This window comes from Felis catus, chromosome C1, assembly GCF_018350175.1.
Source record: "Felis catus isolate Fca126 chromosome C1, F.catus_Fca126_mat1.0, whole genome shotgun sequence".
Classification (NCBI taxonomy): Eukaryota; Metazoa; Chordata; class Mammalia; order Carnivora; family Felidae; genus Felis; species Felis catus.
The window spans coordinates 116,627,871-116,643,107 of NC_058375.1; positions in this window are offsets into that span (position 1 = coordinate 116,627,871).

The window sequence follows — 15,237 nt, forward strand, 5'->3', positions numbered from 1 at the left end:
GGATTCTGTGTCTCCCCCTCTCTGCCCCACCCCTGCTTGTGCTCTCTCTGTGTGTCTCTCTCAAAAATGAATAACGTTAAAGGAAATTTTTTTAAGAAGTGAGTCATTTTATTTCTGCAGAGAAGTGTCATCGCCATTGTCTGTGTCCCACTCCTGTGCCTCTCAGACCCGGCCTGAGGCCTCCACGATCCCGGGAAGCAGAGTCCACGTTCAGTCCCCTCTTCTAGCCGGAAGCCCGTCGGCTCTTCAGAGGCCACATCCCACCCTCAGAACAGCCCAGAGTAGCTGTGGAATTGCTCTTGGGGACAGAGGACCCAGGGAAGCTGGGGACTGGGACACTGTGTCTCTGTAACAAAGGGGGCATCTGGAAGGGCCTGGTCCTGCCAACCTGCAGGTTCTGCCCCATGGCCCCCACGGGTGTTGTCACCCCTGCAGTGTTAGCTAGCACAGCATCTTTATCTGAAAGGTGCCAATATTCAAAACTTGCAGCTGCTCTCAAAAATCAGGAGACCTGAACTGAGAACAAACTGAGGGTTTATGGGGGGTGGGAGGGAGGGGTGGGTGGGTGATGGGTATTGAAGGCACCTGTTGGGATGAGCACTGGGTGTTGTATGGAAACCAATTTGACAATAAACTTCATAATAATAAATAAATAAATAAATAAATAAATAAATAAATAAATAAATAAAATAAATTAGGGGCACCTGGGTGGCTCAGTCGGTTAAGCGTCTGACATCAGCTCAGGTCATGATCTCAGGGTCCCCATTAGTTCGGGCCCTGCGTCAGGCTCTGTGCTAACAGCTCGGCTTCAGATTTTGTGTCTCCCTCTGTCTCTCTTCTCTCTCTCCCTTTCTCTGTCTCTCAAAAATAAATAAACATTTAAAAAAAATTTTTTTTTAATCAGGAGGGGCGCCTGGATGGCTCAGTCGGTTAAGCCTCCGACTTCAGCTCAGGTCATGATATCACAGTTGGTGAGTTCAAGCCCCACATCAGGCTCTATGCTGAGCCTGTTTCGGATTCTGTGTCTCCCTTTCTCTCTGCTCCTTCCCCGCTCATGCTCTGTCTCTGTCTGTCAAAAATAAATAAACATTAAAAATAATTTTTTTTAATAAAAAATAAAATCAGGAGACCTGGCAGTTCTGGGCCCACATGTCCACATGATGACAGCCATCTAGACACAGAGCCTATGTGCTGAGGCCCCTCCGCCCTGGCTCCTCCAGGACCTGAGGCTGAGGGCCAGGCCATCTCTCCCTTAACCTGCTCCTCAGCCCCCAGGCCTGCCTGCTGTGGGGAGCGCTGGGGTTCAGCGGCATGCAGGCCCAGGGGAGACGCTAAACAATGTTCCTATCTTTTGTACCTATGCTTTCTATAGTCTACTCTTTTCACTGCCCGTCATCACAGAAGCAATTAGTAATGAAGGAAAGGCAACCGAAAAGCCATCAGCATTATCCCAATGGGAAATTCACCCAGGACCAGGGGCTGAGCTACTGTTAACCTGAACTTTGTTCGGTACTTCTTACCTAATAGCACCAAAGAGAGGTTCCTATGGCAGTGAGGGCTTGGGGCTTGGTGCCAGCCTTGCTGGTGCTGACCACTCAGTGTTTAGAAAGCGGGGGCAGGGGGAGACGACAAAGCCAGTGAGCGAACGTTGGCTACAAGTGAGTTCTGTTGGCTACCTTAGTCTCGTCGTGAGCTCTCTTCTGTGGCCATCCATACGTTCGGCAACGGTGGACAGTTATGCTTCTGAATTGTGACCTCTAGATTTTGGGGGTAGCAAAGGCTCACTCACCCAGTTTTTCTTTCTTTTCTTTTCCTCCATCGTGTGTGGGAGCAGTCCCCCCTATGTTGTTATGAGTAGCTCTCCACACATGTTTACCATTCACTCATTCATTCAATAAGCACCTACTGGGCTGCCTGGGTGGCTCAGTCAGTTAGGCCTCCAACTATTGATTTCAGCTCAGGTCATGATCCTAGGGCGGTGGGATTGAGCTCTGCATCAGGCTCCATGCTAAGTGTGGAGCCTGCTTAAGATTGTCTCTCTCTCCCCCTCTGCCCCTCTCCCCAACTCATGCGCTCTCTCTCTCTCTCTCTCTCTCTCTCTCTCTCTCTCTCTCTCTCAAATAAAAAATAAGTGTTTTCAATAAGCACTTACTGAGCCTTTACTATGTGAACAAAACAGACATGGCCCCTTGCGGAGGTAAACCATAGACAGAAAATCACACTGTGATAATAGTGACCGCTGCTCTGAGGGGGTAATTTAGGCAGCGATAAAAAGCATAAGTGGAGGGGCGCCTGGGTGGCTCAGTCGGTTAAGCGTCTGACTCTTGATTTCGGCTCAGGTCATGCTCTCACAGTTCGTGGGGTTGAGCCCTGTGTCAGGCTCTGCACTGATGGCGTGGAGCCTGCTTGGGATCCTCTCTCTCTCTGCCCCTCCTTTGCTCAGGTTCTCTCTCCCACCCCTCTCTAAATAAGTAAACGTTAAAAAAAAGAAAACTATAAGGGCAAGCCTAGCTTACGATGGAAGGGCCTAGAAGTTCTCTCTGAGGAAGGGCCGTTTCCCTGAGACCAGAGGATGAACATGAAGAAGTCGGGCAATGAGCCTTCCCAGCAGAAGAGGAAGCACAAAGGCCCCAAACTGTGCAAAATGCAGGCACATCCCAGGAACCGAGCAAGCACTGTGACACACAGTAAACAAGGGGGACAGTGGCCCACGATGAAGCTGGAGAGAGAGGCAGGGGCCAGCTTGAATGTGGCTGTGTAGTCTAGGCAATGATTTTATCCTAAAGACAATGAGCATTTGAAACAAAGTGGTTGTATGGAGAAGAGATTAGAAAAGAGATTAGAAAAGGGTTTATGACAGATTGAATTAAGTAGTGGCCGGCAGGGTGAAGGGAAGGGAATGATTTAAGATAATTTTTTAGGTAGCATTGACAAGCCTCCGTGATGGGGGTAAGGGGCCAAGGGAAAGAGTATCCAAGGCTGACTCACAGTAATTAATTTTTTAAAAGTGTAAAAGCCTCTTAAATATATGAAAAGATGCTCAACCAGGCTCACAATAAAGGAAATGCAAATTAAAACCACACAGGGATGCCTGCATGGCTCAGTTGAGCATTCAACTCTTGATTTAGGCTAGGGTCGTGACCCCAGGGTTGTGGGATGGAGCCCCCCACCCTCCGCCCCATGCTCAGCTCAGAGGCTGTTTGGGATTCTCTCTCTCTCTCTCTCTCTCTCTCTCTCTCTCTCTCACTCTCTCTCTCTCTCTCAAACAAAACAAAACAAAACAAACACAAAATGGAGGTACCAACTGTGCCTTACCAAATAGACAAAAATCTATAAACTTCACAAAACACACTGATGATAAAGCTATGGAGACACAGACATTCTCTTACGCTGCTGACAGGAATGCAAAATGGCACAATCCCTCTGAAAGGGAATTTGGCAACATCTGGCAGAGTTACACACGCATCTGCCCTTTGTACCAAATATTCTTCTTCTGCCTCAAGGAAATACCAAAGAAATAAAGGGAAAAAAGATCTTTGCACAGAGCCCCGTTAGTAATAGCAAAAGACAGAAAAAACCCAAATATCTACGAGCAGTTAAACATGTACTTTCGTATCAGACAACAATTCCATTCCCAGATATTTACTCAAGAGAAATAAAAGCGCATCTACAAAAAGACCTGCATGGGATTGTTTATAGCAGCCTTAGTCATAATATCCAAAAACTGGAAACAATCTAAACACCCACCCACCAGTGAATGGATCGATTACAGCACGCCCATACGGTGGAATCTGCCCAGGAATAGAAAAGGAACAAACTACCGATATACATAAAACACAGATTAATCTCAAAGGCAGGATGTTAAGTGAAAGAAGCCAGACACAAAGGCTACATACTCTACAACTCCATTTACACGAAACCGTGGAAAAGGCAAGACTATAGTGACAAAGCAGACCAGTGGTTGCCAGGGGCCAGGATTAGGGGAGAGGCCTGACAACAAAGAGACACAATGGTTTAGGGTTGCTAGAAATGTTCTACATCTTGATAGTGATGGTGGTTACATGATTAAATTCAAAACTCGTTGAAACTGTATGCTTAAAATTTGTGACTTTTATTTTAAAGTATACCTCACTAGGGGTGCCTAGGTGACGCAGTCAGTTAAGCATCCGACTCTGGATTTTGACTCTTGATTTCAGCTGGAGTCATGATCTCACAGTCTGTGAGTTTGAGTGCCACGTCAGGTTCTGTGCTGACAGTGTGGAGCCTGCTTGGGATTCTCTCTCTCTCTCTCTCTCTCTCTCTCTCTCTCTCTCTCTCTCTCTCCCTTTCTCTCTCTCTCTCTCCCTCCTTCCTTCTCTGCCCGTCCCCAACTCAAACTCTCCCTGTCTCTAGAATATAAAAAAATAAACTTAATGGGGCGCCTGGGTAGCTCAGTTGGTTAAGCGGCGGACTTCAGCTCAGGTCATGATCTCGCGGTCCGTGAGTTCAAGCCCCGCGTCGGGCTCTGTGCTGACAGCTCAGAGCCTGGAGCCTGTTTCGGATTCTGTGTCTCCCTCTCTCTGACCCTCCCCCATTCATGCTCTGTCTCTCTCTGTCTCAAAAATAAATAAACGTTAAAAAATAATAATAAAATAAACTTAAAAAATTGTTTAAATAAGGGGCGCCTGGATGGCTCAGTAGATTAAGCAGCTGACTTCGGCTCAGGTCATGATCTCACCGTCTGTACGTTCAAGCCCCGCATCAGGCTCTGTGCTGACATCTCAGAGCCTGGAGTCTGTTTCGGATTCTGTGTTTCCCTCTCTCTCTCTGCCCCTCCCCGCTTGCACTCTCTCTCTCTGAAAAATAGACATTAAAAAAAAAAAAAAGATTTAAAAAAAATTTTAAATAAATAAAATAAATAACTTACACTTCAATAAAGGCCAATTTTTTTTAAGAATAAGGAGAAAGGGGGAGGGGGATTCTAACTGGTGACTTTTGAAGGTTGTTGAAAAATTACAATTAAAGGGAAAGAATCAAGCAGTTTGTTTCCCGTACAGACTGTATTTCAGGGTACAACCTCTACCGTGGTCCTTTCAGATTCTGCTAAACACCAAACTCACAAGCCAACAATGGGCCATGCTAGGGATCAGAGTCGCTGGAAGGTCATAGTGCAGGAACACAGATGGCCAGCAGGGGTGGCACCAGGTGCTCCTCTCCATGGACGTGTCCTCACAGAAGGCCATGCAGCAGCCCTCGGGCCATCCCAGGAGCTGTCCTCTCTCCAGGGGACAGCTCAGTGCCAGGGAAGGAGACCTCTCTAGGGCTTGTGCAGGAGCCATACTGGCATAGAAGCCTTGTGTCCACAGGAAGAATTATCTCTGTCACAAGTCCATAGACAAGAGTTTCCAGGGCCTCCACAGGAGTCCCTGCACTCAGGGAATCTGTGGTTGATTTTCCAAGGCATTTTCCAAAAAGGGACCTAACAGTACTCTAAATGGACCTGCCCCTCCCTCCATACCTCCATGGTGGATTAGGCTCTTTGATGGACACCATTCTGCCAGCTGGCTAGCAACTGACCAGGCTGGCTCTCTCACCGACAATTTAATTAACCCTACCTCACACCATACACAAAAAAATTAATTCTAGAAGGTCTGAAGGAAGACCTACAGGGAAAAGCAAAATAAAGCTCATAGGGGAATCTCTCATGAATCTCTAAATGTGGGCAAATACACTTAAACAGGGAACAAAAGGTATTAACCACAAAAGAAAAGATTGATAGTTTTGATGACAGCAAAATTAAAGCTTTCTGTTAAGAGTCGCCTTTTGTCCATCAACTGATGAATGGATAAAGAAATTGTGGTTTATATACACAATGGAATATTACGTGGCAATGAGAAAAAATGAAATATGGCCTTTTGTAGCAACGTGGATGGAACTGGAGAGTGTGATGCTAAGTGAAATAAGCCATACAGAGAAAGACAGATACCATATGGTTTCACTCTTATGTGGACCCTGAGAAACTTAATAGGAACCCATGGGGGAGGGGAAGGAAAAAAAAAAAACAGGTTAGAGTGGGAGAGAGCCAAAGCATAAGAGACTCTTAAAAACTGAGAACAAACTGAGGGTTGATGGGGGGTGGGAGGGAGGAGAGGGTGGGTGATGGGTATTGAGGAGGGCACCTTTTGGGATGAGCACTGGGTGTTGTATGGAAACAAATTTGTCAATAAATTTCATATAAAAAAAAAAAAAGAGTCGCCTTTAAAGAGTCACCATTGAGAGAGTGAAAAGACAAGTCAGAAAGACAAGTCACAGAATAGAAAAAGGTATTTGTGACACATTTATCTCTGAGAGGATTCCTATTGAAAATATACAAAGAACCGTTACAAATTACCAAGAAAAAGACAATCCAATTTTAAAAAGGACAAAAGACTGGCACCATTTCACAAAAGAGGGTATCCAAATAGACAATAAATGTATGAAAAGGTGCTCAACATTACCACGTATCAGTTCAATGGAAAAAAATAGGCAGGAAAAAAAAAAACCCAGTAAGACACCATGACACATACACCAGGATGGCTTAAAATAAAAGGCCACCAGCAACAAGGATGGCGAGGATGTGGAGCTCCTAGGTCCCCAGGGTGCTGCAGGAGGCCCAGTAAAACTGTACAACCGCTTCATAAAACAATATGGCAGCATCCACTCAAGCCAAACTGACCTTTATGCTATGACCCAGAAACTCCCCTCCTAGGCCTAGCCCCGCCCCCAGAAATATACAAGAATATACACAGTAGCTTTGTTCATAGCAACCACACCTGGAAACTCAAATGCCCACCGAAAGGAGGATGGATTTTAAAATCGGTGTATTCACACTGTGAACAAAAGACAGCAAAAAAAAAGAGACAGAATTGTTGCCCCACACAGTGTCATGGCTGAAGCCCAGAGACATATGACCAAAAGAAGCCAGACACAAAAGAACACATATTGTTTGATCCCATGTCTACAAAGTTCAGCAAAACAAATCTGCAGCGATGGAAATCAGAACAGGGAGAGGTTCTGGACCGGGAAGGAACATGAGAGCTTTCTGGAGAGCTGAAAGAACTCTCTATCTTGATATCAGCTTCATCGCGTGTAGAAATTCATCTGTAACACTCTACTATGTTAAATTTAGTACCTATGTTAAGTCTCATCTAATCTCTGCTAAATTTACACATGTTAAATCTTAACAAATAAACTCATCATTTAACTAACAGTGCATGGGGCGCCTGGGTGGCGCAGTCAGTTGAGCGTCCGACTTCAGCCAGGTCACGATCTCGCGGTCCGTGAGTTCGAGCCCCGCGTCGGGCTCTGGGCTGATGGCTCAGAGCCTGGAGCCTGCTTCCGATTCTGTGTCTCCCTCTCTCCCTGCCCCTCCCCCATTCATGCTCTGTCTCTCTCTGTCCCAAAAATAAATAAACATTGATAACTAACAGTGCATGAATCTGAAAACACACGCAGGATAAGTGCCAGAGGAAGCCCAGAGCAGGCCCAGGTTCCAGGGAGAAGGGTAGGGCTTATGGCAAGGAAGCCAGCCCCAGAGCAGAGAATGGGGCACAAGGAGTATAGTGGGAAGAGGCTCCAGCTGGCCCCTGAGACTCAAAGGTCATTACTCAGTCCCAGCCCCAGTTCCAAGTCCTGACTTCCTTTCAGTGACACCTCAGCCTTCTGATAGCAAACTCCACTATTACTTGAGGTGACTGGCACGGATGGAACCCAAGCTTGTGATCTGCTACCCAGTCCATTAAGTTGTTTCCAAATGTAAAACCCACAGATGGGGAGAGTCTGGGCAAACAGATGATAGGAGTACAAACTGGTGTACATTTTCAGAAGACAGTTTTGTAATATAAAGCAGAAGCTTTAAAAATGAACCATCCCTAGGAATCCTAGGACAATATTTGGATATTCCCAGAGATTTATTTAAAAAACAAAAAAAGGAGGTGGCGGGGGGTGCACCTGGCTGGTTCAGTCAGAAGAGCATGCCAATCTTGATCTCAGAGTTGTAAGCTCCAGCCCCACATTGCGCATTGAGATTATTTAAATACATAAATATTTTTTTAAAAAGGAAAATAACCAAAATGTTTAACAATAGTATTAAACTATTTGTCCATCCCATGATTTTTTAAGATTTTATTTTTAAGAGAGCTCTACACCCAACGTGGGGCTCAAACTCACAACCCCGAGATCAAGTGTGGCACATTGCACTAACTGGGACAGCCAGGCACACCACACGGTTTCTTTTTAAAATATGTTAAGATATCAATAGAGCAGTATTTATAACAGAAAAATTCAAGACACCTTAATGTCTATGAAAGGGATGATGATTAAATTACATAGCCACACTATGGACTATCATGAAATTAAAAAGAAAAAAGAAAAAAGAAAAAGAGGGGCGCCTGGGTGGCTCAGTCAGTTAAATGTCTGACTTCAGCCCAGGTTATGATCTCACGGTTTGTAAGTTCGAGCCCCATGTTGGGCCCTGTGCTGACAGCTCAGAGCCTGGAGACTGCTTCGGATTCTGTGTCTCCCTCTCTCTCTCTGCCCCTCCCCACTTGTGCTCTCTCAGTCTCTCAAAAATAAATAAATGGAAAAAAAAAATTTTTTAAAGAAAAAATTAGGCAAACCTGTATGTCCTGACATGCTGACTGATAAAATGCTGATACAAAAAAGCAAATTGCAAATAAAATGTATAATATGAACAGATTTTGTGGAAAATAACAAATATAATGCTTATATATTTACATTTGCATTTGAAATATATTATTAAAGTATAATTATTTTTTAATTTCATACTCATGAACTATTTGGGTTTTTATAATGAACACACTATTGATGTAATTTTTTTAACTAATATAAATTTATTTTATTTTATTTTATTTTATTTTATTTTTATTCTATTTTATTTTATTTATTTTAGAAAGAGAGACCACGCCCAAGCAGATGAAGGGCAGAAAGAGAGGGAGGGAGAGAATCCCAAGCAGGCTCTGTGCTGTCAGCACAGAGCCCAGCGCAGGACCCAAACTCATGAACCATGAGATCATGACCTGAGCCAAAATTAAGAATCAGACGCTTAACTGACTGAGCCACCCAGGTGCCCCTGAACTCATGAAAATTTTTAAATAATAATAAAGTTGGTATAAAGAAAATATATGGAAACCAAGATTCACAATTAGTTTCTAAATTTAAAAGAAGAAATTTGTTAAAGAGATTGTAGAAAATGATGCTATTTTCTGCAAAATTTAGAACCACACCTATATTAACAGTGGATGTTCCTAGAAGTTGGTGTTAAGGAAAAGATGAACCATAAAATGGTAACAAGATACTCTGGTAAAAGTAGGCGAAACTTTTAGACAAAAAATAAGCTATACTAATGACAATGTGTTGAGACAGTCACTTTCACACATAGCTGTGGAAGCATAAACTGGGACTTTTCTGGAAAACAATTTGAAATGTTATTATCCAGGGTCTTAAAACTATAATCTTAGTCCAAAAATGTGATCTAGAACTCTATCCTCAGGAAATAATCTCAGAGATGCAATCAGAGATGGTATCCCAGGATATTCATCACACTATTATTTGTAACATTGAAAAGCTGGAAACTGTACAGAGCTCCAATATGACTCTTTATAAAGACATAGGAAAAAAAAATCAGGAAAAAAAAAATCAGAAAAAAAAATCAGAAAAAAAAAATCAGAAAAAAAAATCAGAATATGAACTAAAATTTTCACAATGGTTTCTTCTGGGTGGTGATAAAAGATTTTTTTTTAATTTTTTTAATGTTCATTTATTTCTGAGACAGAGAGAGACAGAGCATGAGTGGCGGAGGAGCAGAGAGAGAGGGAGACACAGAATCGGAAGCAGGCTCCAGGCTCTGAGCCGTCAGCACAGAGCCCAACGCGGGGCTCGAACTCACAGTGAGATCATGACCTGAGCCGAAGTTGGACACTCAACCGACTGAGCCACCCAGGCACCCCAAAAGATTTTTATTTTACTTTTTTACAGGTTCCTGTATTTTTTAAACTTACTAGTGACCCTCTACTGCTTTTTAAAGCTGTCAAGAGAAAATATTTTTCTAAAAACAATAGAGAAGCCAATAAATCAATGTTTGTTGTATGATTTCACTCATACGAGTGACCTGAAGTAGTCAAATTCACAGAGACAAAGTACAATGGTGGTAGCCAGAAGCTGGTGGGGAGGGAGAATGGGGGAGTTGTTTAATGGGTACAGAGTTTCAGCTGAGGAAGATGGCACAATTTTGGAAATGGACGGTGGTGATGGTTGTACAACAATGTAAATGTATTTAATGCCACAGAATCGTACACTTAAAATGGTTAAAATGGGTGGGGGGTGCTGGCTGGGTCAGCTGGAAGAACATGCGACTCTTGATCTCTGGGTTGTGAGTTCAAGCCCCAGGTTGGGTATAGAGATTACTTAAAAATAAAATCTCAAAACACAAATGGTTAAAATGGTTAATTTTGTTATGTACATTTTAGCCACAATAAAAAAAAAAGGAAGAAGGAAGAAGAAAGGAAGAAGAAGAAGAAGAAGAAGAAGAAGAAGAAGAAGAAGAAGAAGAAGAAGAAGAAGAAGAAGAAAGGAAGAAGGAGGAGAAGGAGGAGGAGGTGGAGGGCACCTGCATGGCTTGGTTGAGCATCTGACTTCAGCTCAGCTCATGATCTCAAGGTTCATGAGTGTGAGCCCTGCATTCGAACCCTGCGTCAGGCTCGATGCTGTCAGCGTAGAGCCCACTTTGGATCCTCTGTCCCCCTCTCTGCCTCTCCCCCACTCACGCTCTCAAAAATAAAATAAACATTTTAAAAAAGGGGGAGGGGTGGGGTCCATAAGATTTTGAATAGCTACTAGACTATTCCACATCTTTCCAAGAACTTCTTTCTTTAATGGTTTACAACTCTTACAAGTAAAGGTTTCTAACTAATCATAAGGAGTGATCAGATGTACAATCTGCATGATACACCCAGGAAGAAAGCCACCGCAATGTGCCAAAAGATAGCAATAATCTTTGCACTACAGAATTTATGTGGATCTTTCCCATCAGTTCCTCCATGAATGAGAACAAAGCTACACACACACACACACACACACACACACACACACACACACACACAGACTCCCAATGCCTTCAGTGTGGGGCCATGGTTGACCCCAGTCTAGACAATGAAATGGTCACGTGCCCTCATCTGAACCTGCCACCCATGTTTCCTGATGGTACTGGATCCTTCAGCTCTTCCCTAGGGTCTTCTTTGCCTCTTCCCACCCATCTCCCTTTGGAAGCAACAGCCCACTGACAGCTGCAGCATCATAGAAGAGGCTCAGAGAAGAGGGCGAGGCAAGATGCCAGACTGCTGTTCTCCGTGCTTAGAGAGAGGCTTACAGAAAGGTTTTTGACATCTGAGGGGTTAGCATGTTTTATCTAGTCTCCAAGCGCTAAAAAAGAAAAAGGCCCGCAAAGGCTAACACTTTTTCCCTTTGCTGAGATAAAATTTAGATTACGTACTTCCTCTTTTCAATTCAATCTCAAAAATACCTGTTGAGTTTTTTTTACACGCCAGGCACTAGTACAAGAGCCTGGCATTCAGTGATGAGCAAGGCAGCGAGCCTGCCCCCAAAGAACTCAGATCCGGTGGAGAATACAGACAAGTAAATGGGCAAGGACCACACAATCATAACTCAATGTTGGACAAGCTATACTGCAATGAAGTGTCAGGCGTCATGGCGCTGGGAGAGGGGCCTGGAAGTGAGCATCACGTGCTCAGCGGAAGCCCAAACTCACCCTCTGCTCAGCCCCGCCGTCTCAATGTGGCCTTCCTGCGTTGCATTTGCTAATATGCAGAAATCTTTATGACACATTTGTAATCACTTAGTATTTTCATTTATTCTTTACTGCGTATCAACGGTAAAAGTATTTGCTTTAGCTCATTGGTTTCTCAAACTTGGCACTACTTACATTTAGGACTTGACAATCCTTTGCCGTGCACCATCCTGTGCAGGACAGGATGTTGAAGCAGCATCCCTGGCTTCAACTCACTAGATGCCAGTAGCACTCCTTTGCCCAAGTCATGGTGATGATAAAAAAAAAAAAAAAGTTTCTAGATGTTGCACAAGTCCCCTAGGGGACAAAACTGCCCCCAGTTGAAAATCACTGCTCCTCTCTTACTGACAGGCTGAGGAACCCTAAAGATCCCTAAATGTTTCCTCTTTGAGTTGTCAAAGTATGATTCTCTCCTGAGTGGTCGGTAGAGCCTCTGCGAATTCCAACCCGCTATGGCTGTGCTCCAAGAGCACACACAGCGTGTAGGGTTCCGGGGCATGCAGGGAGGCATGGACAGGCAAGCAGAGAGCACTGCTGTCGTAAGCCTTGGATGCCAGCCTGAGGAGTGTGCACTGGGGCACAGGCAGACCTGGTTTTAGAGCAGGCGAGTGATCAGGCTTGAAAAATCAGATTTCACAATGTGGCAGCAGCAGAGTGCTGGGTAGATTAGGGGAATGACAGATTGCAAGACAGGAGACTAATGGGCTCTCGGAACAGGCCTGGCAACAAGTGACAGCATTCTAATCTAGGGATATGGTATAGACTGAAAAGTAGAAAACAGGCACAAGAGGCACGGAGAAAATAAAGTACTCAGGAACAGGTGGAGACGCAAGGGGGAAGAGCCAAAGTTGGCTCCCCCGTGTTAGGCCTCAGTGGCCCAGAAGCGGAACGTAGAAGGGCTTGGGGCTGGTCAGGCTAAGCCGGGTGGGAACCACAGATGGGCTGGGGGATAGCAAGGAGTCACCCCTGTGCTCCCGACTTCAGTTTCTTCCTCTATAGATGGAGACAACAGCCAACACAAAATGCTGGCCAGATTAAATATTTCATGTGAGCGCCCCACCCCCAGTGCCACCAGCAGAAACCACAAGCAGCAATTTGCAAAGATAAATGGCAAGATCAGTTTGGGCTTTTTATTAAGATATAATTTGCATACTACAAATTTCATCCTTTTTTAAAAGAGTACAGTTCACTGCTGCTTAGTATATTCATCACCACTATCTGCTTCCAGAACATGTTCGGCTTCCCAGAGAGGAACTCCAACCCCCTTAGCAGTCACTTCCTGTTGTCCCCACCACCCCCCACCCCCTCCCCATGGCAACCACTAATCTACTTTGTCACTATACATTTCCCCAGTCTGTGGACTTTCCTATAGGTGAAGCACATAGCACATGGTCTTTGTGATGGCTTCTTTCATTTAGCATGTGTCCAAGGTCATCCATGCTGTGGCTTGTATCTGTACTTCATTCCTTTTTATTGCCAAGTAACATTCTATTGCAGGGATATACCACCTTTTGTTATCCATTCACTAGGTGATGGACATTTAGACTGTTTCCACTCATAGGGTATTATTATAAGTAATGTTGCCAAGAATATTAACGTGTAAGTCTTTGTATAGACGGAAGTTCTAGCTCTCAAATATATATCTAGCACTGGAACTGCTAAGTCATGTGCTAACTCTAGGTTTAACTTTTTGAGGAACTGCCAGGTTGTTCCCAAAGCAGCACAAAGCGGAGATCAGAATTCAAGACTAGAGAATAAGCCGATCAGCTTGAGTGGATGGCGGCCCAGAGGAGACAGGCTAAGGAAGAAAGGAAAGTCCCTGGGAATACCTCCTCCTTCATTTGTCCGGGCCTCCTGAGTTGTCACAAGAATGTGGTAGGACAGCTTCGAAAGTCAGATGCGGTGATGAATGTAAAAATACTTTGACAAAGCAGAAAGGGACAAACATTCCTTTCTAACTTCATTGGAAATTATAAAATCCAATTATAAAACTGTAAAATGCAATTAGAGTATGTTTGTTTCGATGCCAGCAATGTGAAAGGTGCTGCTGAAGGACAGAGGAAGCCTGATCGTGGCGCCTGAGTGTCTCCACGGAGCCTGGGGAGAAGACATCCATCTGTATCTCTGTGAAAGGAGCTCAGGAAAACGAACAGACATTTACACAGCCGCTAGCTAAACGGTAATACTTCTGATCAAAAGTTACCAGCAGAATCCACAATCACCTCGAAAGAAAGTTTTTAAAGTCAGTAGTATACTTAGGATAAACCACAACACAAAAAATATATACGCACCTTTACGATTTTTGTCATTTCCCAATTTACCACAATGCTTACACAATTCTTTTGTAATCACAAAAGTAACACAAGTCCACAGTGAGAAAAATGTATGAAATGTATCATAAACCAATGGTGTGCACATTCACATATTCCCCAAAGTGTCCCTGTAGCCCCTATCGTATCACCTATTCCTTCCTTCTGATGTGTAAACAATACGTAATGATCAGAGTTTTTCTGCAGCCAGTTCAAAACAAGCCTGTGCCAATCCGATTTCCTTTTGTTTTTCCCCAGTGAGGGTATTTTGTAAATGTTCCTATTTCCAGACTGTTCTGAGCTCAAGGCAAGGTTAGAGCTGCTTGATGCCACAAGGCAGGCCACAGCCCAATAATCTGGTGCCCCTTTGGCCAGTTTTCTTAAACAAGATGAAGTCGTGTCCTTGCCCTGTGACAGGTGGGACTGTAGGTGAGGAATGGAAAGGCTCACTAAGCCACACAACCCTGGGCTCATGTTGTTTCCCTGCCAATGCCCACCCCCAAGACTAGTCCCCAGAAGACTGACGGCCAAGTATTACCAGGCATGATTGAAGAAGAGAACGTAGGTCCATCCCTCTGATCCTCTGGGATGGAAAATTAACTTCTGGGTGCAAAAAAAAAGCAGCCTTAAAGTTTATTAATGTTAGTCTTTTTTAACACTGATTATCGGTCTTTCTCTTAGTTGTGTCAGTTCTGGGTCTAATTAAATAGCGTCTTATTAAAGTAGAAGGGCCCAGCCTCCTGACGGATTCTGCTCCCCAAACCACCCCGTCATGATTAAAACAATCTTGTAGCCTTCCGCAAAAAGCGAAAACAAACATCCTGCCCTTTGTTATCTCCCAACTGAGAAAAATAATCTGGCTTCACTTCAATTGCCAGAGTGAACGAGAAGTTCATCAATGGAAGCTTTGACAACAGGGACATGGCAGAGGAGGCTGAAGTCCCCCTCAACTTCTGAACGGGTCTCAATGGCATGGCAGGTCCAGCTGGTACATCCACGTAGCAAGGCCAGCATTCTGTCACTGAAACACACAGCTGAAATGGATGAACGCAGAACTCAAGCCAGAGCAGATGGTGGTGGGTAAAT